The sequence below is a fragment of the Falco peregrinus genome, chromosome 10 (genome assembly GCF_023634155.1).
Source record: "Falco peregrinus isolate bFalPer1 chromosome 10, bFalPer1.pri, whole genome shotgun sequence".
In the NCBI taxonomy this organism is placed as follows: domain Eukaryota; kingdom Metazoa; phylum Chordata; class Aves; order Falconiformes; family Falconidae; genus Falco; species Falco peregrinus.
Genome location: NC_073730.1, coordinates 9,209,987 through 9,220,592, shown reverse-complemented (window position 1 = coordinate 9,220,592; position 10,606 = coordinate 9,209,987). Strand labels below are relative to the sequence as shown.

The 10,606-nt window shown below is 48.9% G+C and overlaps 1 long non-coding RNA gene across 1 annotated transcript in view; it reads right to left on the bottom strand.

Moving 5' to 3' along the window:
* Positions 1-10,606, bottom strand: part of LOC129785289 (uncharacterized) — a 133,043-nt gene that overhangs the window by 11,473 nt on the left and 110,964 nt on the right. The gene's annotated exons all lie outside the window — the stretch shown is intronic.

The window sequence follows — 10,606 nt, the reverse complement described above, 5'->3', positions numbered from 1 at the left end:
CTCTCCTCACCAGTAAGTTTCCATACCATCAGCTTCCATTTGTATCTGGTGACCCCTTCCTCTACAAGTCTCTTTGATATGAAAAACATTAGTTTTTCTTATTGGGGTTAATGCCTTGTAGGAGCTTGTAGGTGGTGCTAAAGCCACATCTTACAGCTTTGTTCAACGAGGTCGGTGCACTGAGGTTTTAGGTCACCCCTTGAAGCTCATTACAGCTGGAGGTGTTGCAGTGCAAGGCTGGACAGTTTCTGCAGACAGTCCCTAACGCTGGAGGGACAGTGCGTTCCCCTTCCTGTGCTTATTGCTACTGAAATGGGACCTGAGACCCATTTCACAGAATCATCAGTCATCCACTTTTCAGTCATCAACTGGGGATTACTGACTCCTCTACGATTTTAAAGCAATCTCCACCACTGCTGTGTCTTGGGTTTAACACAAACTGCTGCATAAACTACAGAGGTGGCCACTGTGTCTTCCTTCCCTTCTCTCTCCTCTTTCCTACCTCCCCACTCATGTAAAGCAAGGGACAGGGTGACCAAGCTGACGTAAGAGCCACAGTCACCCCTGGGGAAGGAGTCCCCCCCTACCGCACCCATCAGAGCCATGGGGCTCTTGCTTTCCAGCCAAGAAGAAGCTATGGAAGGTGGTGCAAAACAGGATGGGATGGGACCTCCTCCTCTTTATGTGGATTACGCGAAACAAGAACAAAGGATGGGAAACATTTAATTTAAGCTCCTTTCATGCCCCTTCAAAAGTTACCTCCTTCTCTACCACACATGGTCACGCATAACAGTGAATAATGAGCCTGCGGTTTTTAGACACCACTTAAATTTCATCAGCTAGCATGAGTCACAGCGGTTGCCTGGCTGCTTCACTAAGGAGAGAACAAGAAAGCTGGAGTGTGCCTGGCAAAGTGCAATCGATCCCACTGCTGTAAAGCTAGCGCTGTCCAGCTCAGACAGCAGAAAGCACAGGAATTTAGTTTCCATATTCAAGTATCAAAATGGGAAAGTACGGCATGAAATCCAACAGTCTCCTGCAGTAACTGGTTGGGAAGGTTTGACTTATTGGAGTTTTCTCAGCAACATCCATAACTTCACCCAGCAGAGCTGTTCTCTGAGCTGACAGTTGGTTTTCCAAGGGGTCCAGACCAGCCCCAGGGATGCTTGCTTCCAGCCATGTGGTAGTACACCAAGTAAAGCAAATTAAGTAACACTGAGGACTGGGAGGAGGGGGGTTGGTACCAGGCCAGAAAGGCACAGTGGCAAGAGAGCTGCAAAAGGATTTATCATTTGCCGTTTGCAGCCCTGTATGGCCTAAGGCCAGGGAGGATCAAAAGGCTTATTCACTCAGTTCTGTAAGCTGATGTGGAAGGCTGTAAAGGGCTAGCGATCCAGGCAGGCAGAGCACAGGCTGAAGGCATGTCTCCCCATGAAGGTGCCAAGCAGTGAGCTCACTTGCTGGCAGCTGCTCGCCATCCCAGGGCAAAACATAACCTGGTGGCACCCCATGTGCTGTGCCGGCAGGGGCTCGCTGTGCTCCCCACACCAGGAAGCAGGAACCTGAGGACTAGAAAACCCCCAGGCCAAGGCAGAGGGGGCAGTGGGGCTGGCTGGCCTGCCCAGGGGAGCTGAGCATGGGGAAGGACACTGGGCAGAAAGCCAGGCAAGCACAGGGAAGGAGAGCTCAGGAGAGACGCGATGCTGCTAGGAGGTTGTGCTTAGGACTTTGGGACCACAGGGTAGGGCAGATGGAAGACAGGACAAGAGATATTTCTCCTGTGAGCCCATGCTCAGTGAACCAGACCTCTGCAAACACCTAAACACAGCCGCTACCTCCTCAAACACCCATTTCCCGCTCTTGATGTAAAGCCTCGCACAATCATTTTTAAAAAATGACAACTGGCACCATCTGTTCTGTAATATGGCACACATCTTAATGAGACAAAGTTGTCCCAAGGCGATTACAAGCTAGAGCTGCTCACCAGCACAACTGTGCTCCTGTTCCTGGGCTTGCACTTTCTCCTGCCTTTGCAGTTTGCTGGGGCTGGTAGTCAGCCAAGGCACCAGTGTGTGGAGCCGGGTCTCTGGCCAAGGTGCTCGGGTGGTCCAGTGTTTGGAGACTAAATAGGACAAGGTTTGGGGCAAGATAAATCTTGATGTGGGCACAAATGTACTTTCCTAATAATTACTTTCATTGTTTGCTCTAAGGCAAAATTCATACCGATTTACTGGCAATCCAGAGAACTGTTTCATTTATTTATAAAGAAAGAATTGGTATTGAACACACCTCCAAGAATAAACAAACTTTTAACCCAGCATAGGATCTGATTCATAAAGTATACAGCAGCGCTCCAATTTCATCAACAGCTAGATCCCTGAGACAAGATATCACTAGCGTTACCTTATGGAGTTCAAAGGACTCACTTCCCTTTGTCTCATTTTATTAATTTAAGGTTTCTATTACTGCCAGTGTCTGCTTGTTGGGCTTACTGTCACCAGCACAGAAAGTTAGCAGGGTGCATACATTCAGTGGGAACAAACAGATGAGATTTGGTTTCAGACTTTTTCGGGGGTTATGCCCAAAACATTTTGAACCATCGGTTGATCTGTTTCTCCCTTCATCACTTCCCATAAGACCCAGAGTACATTAACACAGCTGCCAACAAGAAACTTATTTACTGTTTCATATGTTCCACTCTTGACAAGAAGGACTAATTCTGGTGGCTACTCACCAGCTCTGAAAAGCCTCCTGCCCAGATCATACAATATCTCCAGCAGTATCCACCCTTTACAAGAAAAGATTTGCTCCAGCTTGCATAAGAAAAATATCACTGCATCCCAGTTGGTTGCAGTAACTTGAGTCATCTCTCCCAGGTATGCCTCGGGTTAGGCTTGATTCTTTTTACAAGATGTGTCCTTTCTAGAATCAGAGGCAGGCGCTGCCTTCCCATAGCAGTACTTCACGGCCCACATGCTGAATCCTGATGGCTGTGCTGACTGTGCTCTTGCAGATGCAGCCAGAGACCTCAGCTGCCCTGTACCAGAAAGCATCCAGGGCTCTCTTCCTGGCTGTTCTGGGTACAGTCACAGACACTCATGCCTTTTGCCTGGGTTTTTGTAAGAATAACAGCAAATAAAGTAATAGCAGAAGGAGAGGTAACCCTCCACCAGCCCTTCAGACCTTCCGAGGTGTCTCCATGTAGTTTGGATCAGACAAGCTGTGGCCATCAGCAAGGACTGTGCCACAGGAGGGGATGGCCTGAGCTGAACACCAGAGTCACTGATCTCGAGAAGAACACCATAAATACTCCAAGATTTTACGTCAGTGCAACACTGCTGTGTACAGAAAGCTGTCAGAACCAGAGAAGGGGCTGAATCAGTAACCAAAACCTGTCTTTAGCGGAAACAACCTCTTTGTATAATTAACATCTACCATGCTTCACGTTGTAAACACAGCTGACCAAAGGAGCAGAGACAAAATCACCAAAAACCAGCTCTGTGGCCACAGCCAGGTGCAGAGGTAGACAAAGCCACAGAAGGCAGGATAGCTGCCTGTGGCTAAACCCATTCACAGATAGCTCAAAGGAGGTACCTTGGCAGCAGTAAAGGCAAAGGACACCTAGCCAGGAAAGGTCTGAAGGTTTTTCCATGCAGATTGTGAAGGCTGCTTTGCCAAGAGACATGTGGCTCCTCCACATCAAGCTCTTGATGTGCAGAAGAGTGTTCCCCTCTGCGGCTGGGAGCAGCCTGCTCACCGCTGGCTGGCACTGCTCCTGCACACAAACTCCCTAGGACAGCAAGTTTTAAAACCCAGGGAAGCTGCAAACACAGACCATATATAATAAGACCAGTAAGCACTGTAATCAGCAGGTTGGTGCTGCAACAGAGCATACAGACAAATCTGCAGCCTTCACTAGAAATGGATTCAGAAGGTCATACCTTCCCAGCCTTGAAAAAAATGCTGTTATAGAAACTGGTTGCTCATAAGGTGAACATGCAGCAGGAAGCAGCAGATGGTTCTCCAGCTTGAGAGGTCTGTGAATGAAGCTGGAAGGAGAGTAGAGAGAAGAGCCTGGCAGTGCCAGGGGCCACAGGCATCTCAGGGACTCTGCCCTGGAAGGCTGTGGGGATGGACGTCCTGTCAGTGTTCAGGGTCCTGCGGCCAGGACAGTATCTTGGCTTACCAGCACCCTGAGGCCAAGTGCTAATCCATACAGTGTCAGAGCAACAGTATTACAAATTACTACACGTCATACCAAGAGGCTGTAAAATCACATGGGTTTAAATTAGAATCCATAAGACATCAGGAAAGAGCACAGCTCTCTCTTAAGTAAGGAAAGATGCCCAGATAATGATCTGTTGAGGGTCATCTGCATAACTGGTTAATGTGCTTTGCTCAGCAGTGATGCGTATCATATGGCTCACTTCTTGTGCACCTTTCCCTTGGGCCTAAGGCTGTAATACAATACTGTGCTGGGGGAAACATTTTTTTGGCTTTATAATTCTGTAATGTAACTCTGAATGAATGGCTTTTCCTACACTAGCTCTGTCCTTGAGGGACCAGGACTTTGTGGTCACTGGGGCTTCAACAGCATGTGAGAGCAATGTAGTTTTCTTCCTTGTGCTGTTTTATACTCCTCGTCTCAGTCACTAAGACTCAGACTTAGTGAGTTGGACCTTGGGGTCTGAAACTTTTGTTTTTCCCCTTCTCCTCCTGACCATGATCATCAACAGGATGAGTGTGTTATAATAATTCAAATAGATGTTGATGAGCACGTTAAAATACTTCAAAAGCATGTACATTCAGTATCACTCTTGCAGTACTTTTACACTTGCATTTTCTCCAAACCCTGGAAACTACAACAACTAATTAACACAGATTAAGCAGGGACCGCAGTTACGAATATTGTGTCATGAATATTTGAGCGCTTTTGGTACTTAGGATCATCCATCTTAGCTTAGATATTTCTAAGTCTGTTTTGCAATGCTTGAGCACCCTACTCCATCCTCAAACACGCACACAAATATGCCAGACGTATCACCTGTTCCTCACAGCTCCTGTAATACTGACTTCAGCAAATGGCAAGGATTACAAATTCAGGAATGTGGTGGGAAAATGAACCTCAGGCCCAGTCTCCCAGTTTTGTTTGAAACCGACCTGAACCACTCCAGTGGTTTTCCATAGCTTGGAATACCAGACCTGCCATTGGGGGGTTGCAGGAATTACTTTGTTCAAATGATGGAGAGTTTTGCTTGCTTCTGCTCTGGTTGCAGCTAGCCAGCTGACGAATGCAGCATGGGGTAACACAAACAGCCAATGTGCAGAATTCACCCTTGGACAGGAGGTTAAGGCAAGTCTCCATCAAGTGTACAGATCAGTCAGCAGCTGGTGCAACCATGGCCACTTCATAAATACACTGCCTCCAGCCCTTGGCTGGGCTCACGGCTGGATTCAGGTCTCCAGCACCAATTAATCTGTTAATGGCAGAGCAGCGCTTGAGACAGGCAGTTAGAGCTTTAAAAGCCCATATTTGCACCCCTGCTCCTGAGCAGCATCCTGGGAGAGCCATGGTGGTGTATGGGGCACTTGTCGTGCTTCGGGACAGCTTTTGTCCCCTCCCTGCCAGGCCCACTGCTGGCCTGCCCCACATGGCCTCAGCTGGCAATGTCCCCTCCTGCTGAGCTTTGTGACAGTACAGATTTTACCCCCCAAGCACGATTCTGCCTGACAGAGTGACTTCCTACACGACCCATTGCCTGGCTGCACAGGCAGAATCAGATACACCTCCACTGAGTGATCACTCGCACGTTGTTAATGTAACCACTCACCACGGCAGGATGTGTTGGCCTTCTGCTTAACTTAGGCTCTCCCAACAGAGCTGGTTGACTGTGTAGCCCAAGGCTCTTCTGAGTTCCCACCTTGGGCACTCACTGCCACAAACACCAGGCCCCTGACCCCAAGAGGGCAACCTTGCTCCCCCTCTGTGGGTGATGGGGAGGTAGGTGACTACAAAGCCCTGCAGAGGCAATCCAGGCTGCCTTGATCCCATGCCCTCCTCTAGGACTTCTCCTTCTCCTCCCTAGACAGCCCCCAAGATCTCCACTGGCCACATGGGCTTCAGGGTGTCCATCCTTTGTGTGCCAACATCATTGGAGACCAGTGTTCACACCCTAATAATTTGGAGGCCAGTCATCTCCAACCAGCCGGCCATAGGATACTGCAGGCAAAGCCATGCTGAAGCCTTTCCGTTGCTGCCTGGTATGCCGCTGTGGCCCTAAGCCAAGAGGTATGAGTGAAGAGAGGTTAGGATTGGAGTTCTGGTGCCTGTTCCTGGACCTGGTTTTGGTGCTTATCCAAAAAAGGACCCTAAAACAAAAGTCATGAAGGATGTGCCAGCCATAACAACCTTTCAGCTGGAGCTGGAGTTAGGGTCCCTTTGGTTTATTCTTCTCCCTGACCCATCACCTTTGTGTGGTGCCACAAACTCAACAGAAAGGTTGCAGATAGCTGTTATACAGCGATGGCTGAGACCTCATTCTGGGTGCAAGTTTTCTCTCAGACCAAACGATGTCTGCAGGCCAACGTCACTAGCTGAATTCTGGTCTTTGCCTGATTTTTCAAGCTTCCCTGGGGATGGAGGTCTAGGTGATTTCCTGCCTCCACCTGCATTGCAACAGACCTTAAGCAAGGTGAGAAGTAGGCATTTTCTGAGAAAAGGCACACTGAGTCATGTCAGGATGAGAAAGTTAGCTTCCCAGGGAGTTTCAGGCTGAAGAGAGAGGCTCCCAACTACAATACAACCCAATCAGCTCAGGCAGTCATGGCAGATAAAGGTGCGTGGGATATCTCTGCATTTATGGGGACTGGATATTGCCTGATATGCTGGCAGGTGGTTAAAAACAGCGAGTGACAGCTCATACCTGTGGGGGAAACATCTGGAACTTTGTAAACAAAATAAGCCCTACATGGATTACTTCACAGCAGGAGTGAGGGGGCGTGTTGCAGCCCTGCAAGGCTTCCCTGTCATCACAAGACCTTTCTTGCATCATTCACCCAGGATGCCCTGAAGTCAGAACATTTGCAAACAAAAATACAACCCCTTTCCAGCTGCACCGTCTCTGCCCGCTCCTCCTCTCCTTGCCCTCGCCTTGAAAGAGCACTGCGCCACATGAACTCATCCTGCCAGGTGTTGGGTGGCCAGCAACCTGCCCACTCCTGGGAGCTCATAAATGACACTTCCCTTAGCCAAGAAGAGCAGAAAGAGAGGTTTCTATCCTTTTGCCAGGGGACATTGATGGGAGAGGCTTCCTAAGGAGGTTAAAAATTAAACTGGGTTGCAACAGGTGGCAACTGGTAATGCTGGGCAGAACACCTCATTATGGCTACAAAACTGCCTGAAGTCTTAATTTTTCTGCTAGCTGAGTCTCAATTGGCTTTTCTGTTCTGAAAGTAAATAGAAAGGGCACATCAGTAAACAGAGAGGGTCAGCTTTCACTTTCAACCCTCCACGTACCAGTGGGGTGTGAAACATCAGGTAAACTGCACATCAACTGCTGGCTGTATTCCCTCATGTGCTGTGCTTGCGGGAATTGCTGGGAATTTCCCAGCTCCATACCAGAACAAACTCACTCATGCCCGTATTGGGGTAGGGGCATGCAGAAGCCAAGCACGGGCTGCTGTGACTATTGCCACAGGGGAAAAAGGATGATCAACTTGAAAGTCCAACTAATCATCCATTTGATACTCCCAGCGCATAATCTCTATACCCTCTCTTCTACCACAAAACACTGCAATGTAAAACCTAGCAAGTAAGCACCTGCAGGAAAGTAGGGTGTGCTTTCCTGGGGGAGAACTTCAGAAGAAAGCTGTTACTGCTGCTGCCCACCCACCCACACTGGAGCTCGGCAGTGCTAACATCGCCAAAATGCCAGGCTTCAGTCAGATGGCTGTGTCCTGCACAGCAGCTCCCGGCACATCTGGGAAACACACAGTTCAAATGTTTAAATCCCTGCTGGTGTCCTGACATGCTGAGCTGCAGAGCTGAGGAGCAGCTCAGATGGGATGATAAGGGTGAATACAGCAACAGACATGAGAGACAATGGAGGAGGTGGTGGGGAGAGGGCTGGTGTCCTGGGCTGTGAGCAGCGGTTTGAGCATACAGAAGGCGGTGGCACTTGATGCAGCCTCTCTAGCATCGTGTCTTTGAAAGGTCCGCTCATGGGTTAGATCTTAGAAAAAGTTTTGTGACTGTTCTTAATCTGAGTAAACATACTTCTTTTGGGTGAAAATCTCTTAATTTCTTCTGAAACCACCAGCCTCTTTCCTCCAAATGCAATTCAGCAATTCAATACAATCAGTTGAGGCATTGGACTGAGTCATGTTGACATAATTTGTATTCAAATTAGAGCAGGCACATTCCCACAGGCAGTAACTTTCTGTCAATTCCTTTCAAGTTTAAATGCTTCCATGTTTTGCGTCAAAATAAAGCTTCATTTCAAAACTAACAGCAGTTGTTGCAAAGTTAAACAAATGAAGACTGTATAAGCAAAACAAAACATTTTAGATGGAGATGACTGAACTTCTGATATGTCTGCAAAGAGGAGCAGGGGAAGTTGTTTTTCCTTTTTGATCTTGACAAATTTTCAGTGAACCAGTAAACCAGCTGTTCACACATTTCCAAGGAACCTTCTACTGGTTTTTCAAACAAGCTGCAGGGCCTGTTCAGGACATCTTTCAGGTGTTGGGAAGTTTCACAAGGAATCACAAACCTGGGGACCTTCACAGTGATATTGAATGAAGGAGTTGGAGGGCTGAATTTTTTCTGTGCTTCTGGTCCAGGCTGAGGGTGACTCATATTTTCCTAAACCTTGCTGGAGACAGCAGTAAGAGAAGCTCAGCTCTTGGAAGGCAAAAAGCAAACAAGAGGAGATGACAGGCAGCAGCCCAGCTCAGGGGGGAAGCTGTGGGGCATTGGAAGGCAGCACTGGCCCCTGGCTGAGCCCCAGGCCAACACTTGGCCATTGCTCCCGTAGCTTCTTGGCAAACCCAGCATGAAGGGAAAAGGGACTGCCTTGGGTGCACGGTGGGGATCCCCAGCCTGCTTTTCTTCATAGCATTTCCACCCTGCTCGCCTTCCTCTGGACAGAGCTCAGAAACCATCTACTAAATAAACATGGGAAGGAAACTCATATAGAGGAGCTTTTGACACAGAGCCACAGGGTTTCTAGCCGCACGCTGGGTTCGCCAACGGCCAAGTAGACACAGCTCGCAGCAGAAGAGGCTGCTGCAGGTTTCGGGGCAGATCGCTGTGGCTCAGGCACCAGCCAGGTGCGTGTGTATCCTGTCCCCAGGGAGCAGAGGCAGGTCCAGGGACAGGTGCCTGACACATGCCTGCTCAAGCCTGCGGTTCTCTCAGCTTGTGCGTGCATGGGCCACAGCACAGCGTGGCTTCTGTTGCAGCAGGCATTTATGATTTGGCTTGCTCACAACAAACTGCACAGGAGACGCTTTTTGCTTTTCTGAGTGGCGCAATCCTATGAAGTCCGAAAAACACCCTGTGCTGGGATATCCTCAGGAGTGGCATAGAAGTTTGGTAACTCCTTTCTCCAAAGATTTTTTTCCACTCCAACCCTGCCTCCATCCCAGGATCACAGATGGTCAGAGGAGAAAGGGGACACCCTGAGTTACACCACTCTGGGAAGACCAAAGGGAGCCCTGCAGCTGCATGACTCCACAAGGACCCTCAGAGCTGTGAGTGTCAGGAGGGTGAGTTGGGACGGATGCTCACTGTTCCTTACAAAGCAATGTCAGGTAGAGGTCAGCATCTCATTAAATGGACAGAGAGCAGGTTTAAGTGGAAAACAAGGACTTCTAGGTTTCTTTCATGCAATAGGTAAATAACCTGCGGAAGTCATTGCCATGAGAGAAAGCTAAAAGTTAGGACAGGCTCAGAAAGCAGCAGATGCACACACAAGAGATCCATCGCTAACTATTAAACACGAAGAAACAGAATACACCGCAGGCCTGACGTGTAAGGCAGGACACTACACTGGATGGGTCTCTGAGCCCAGTCTGTTTGTCCACCATTAGGCAAGGTTGAATGGAAAGGTAAATACTTCGAAAAGTGGGTCCCCAGAGCTGAGTACCCAAACCACAGCAGTGCCAATCCAGGATGCCTCCACTTGTGTGCCAGTGTACCCTGTGTGAGTCAGCTCATGGTGGTGGGCCAGGGCTGGCTGTCCCTGTGGCAGCACCAGCCACACACTGCCCCGCCAGAGGAAGAAATCTTCTCTTGCACGTGATCAAGGGCAGGGAGCTGTGTAAGGCAGGACATGAGAGGCTGCTTGCCAGCCCTGGCTCCATCATTTCCTAATGCTGGTTTTGCTGGTAAGGTGGCGGGTCTTCAGATGCATGGAGGAAACAAAATCAGTGCTTGATGATGCAATGTGAAGAAACTCAGGAGAGGGAAACTAAAAAACCACCTATACATGAGGCTATGAGAATACAGTTAGCACAGACACCCTTCAGCAATGCTATGGGGGGCGGGGGGCAGGGAGAGGCCAGGTCAGGGGCTAGGGTCTTTATCCAACAGCTAGGCTTTGCC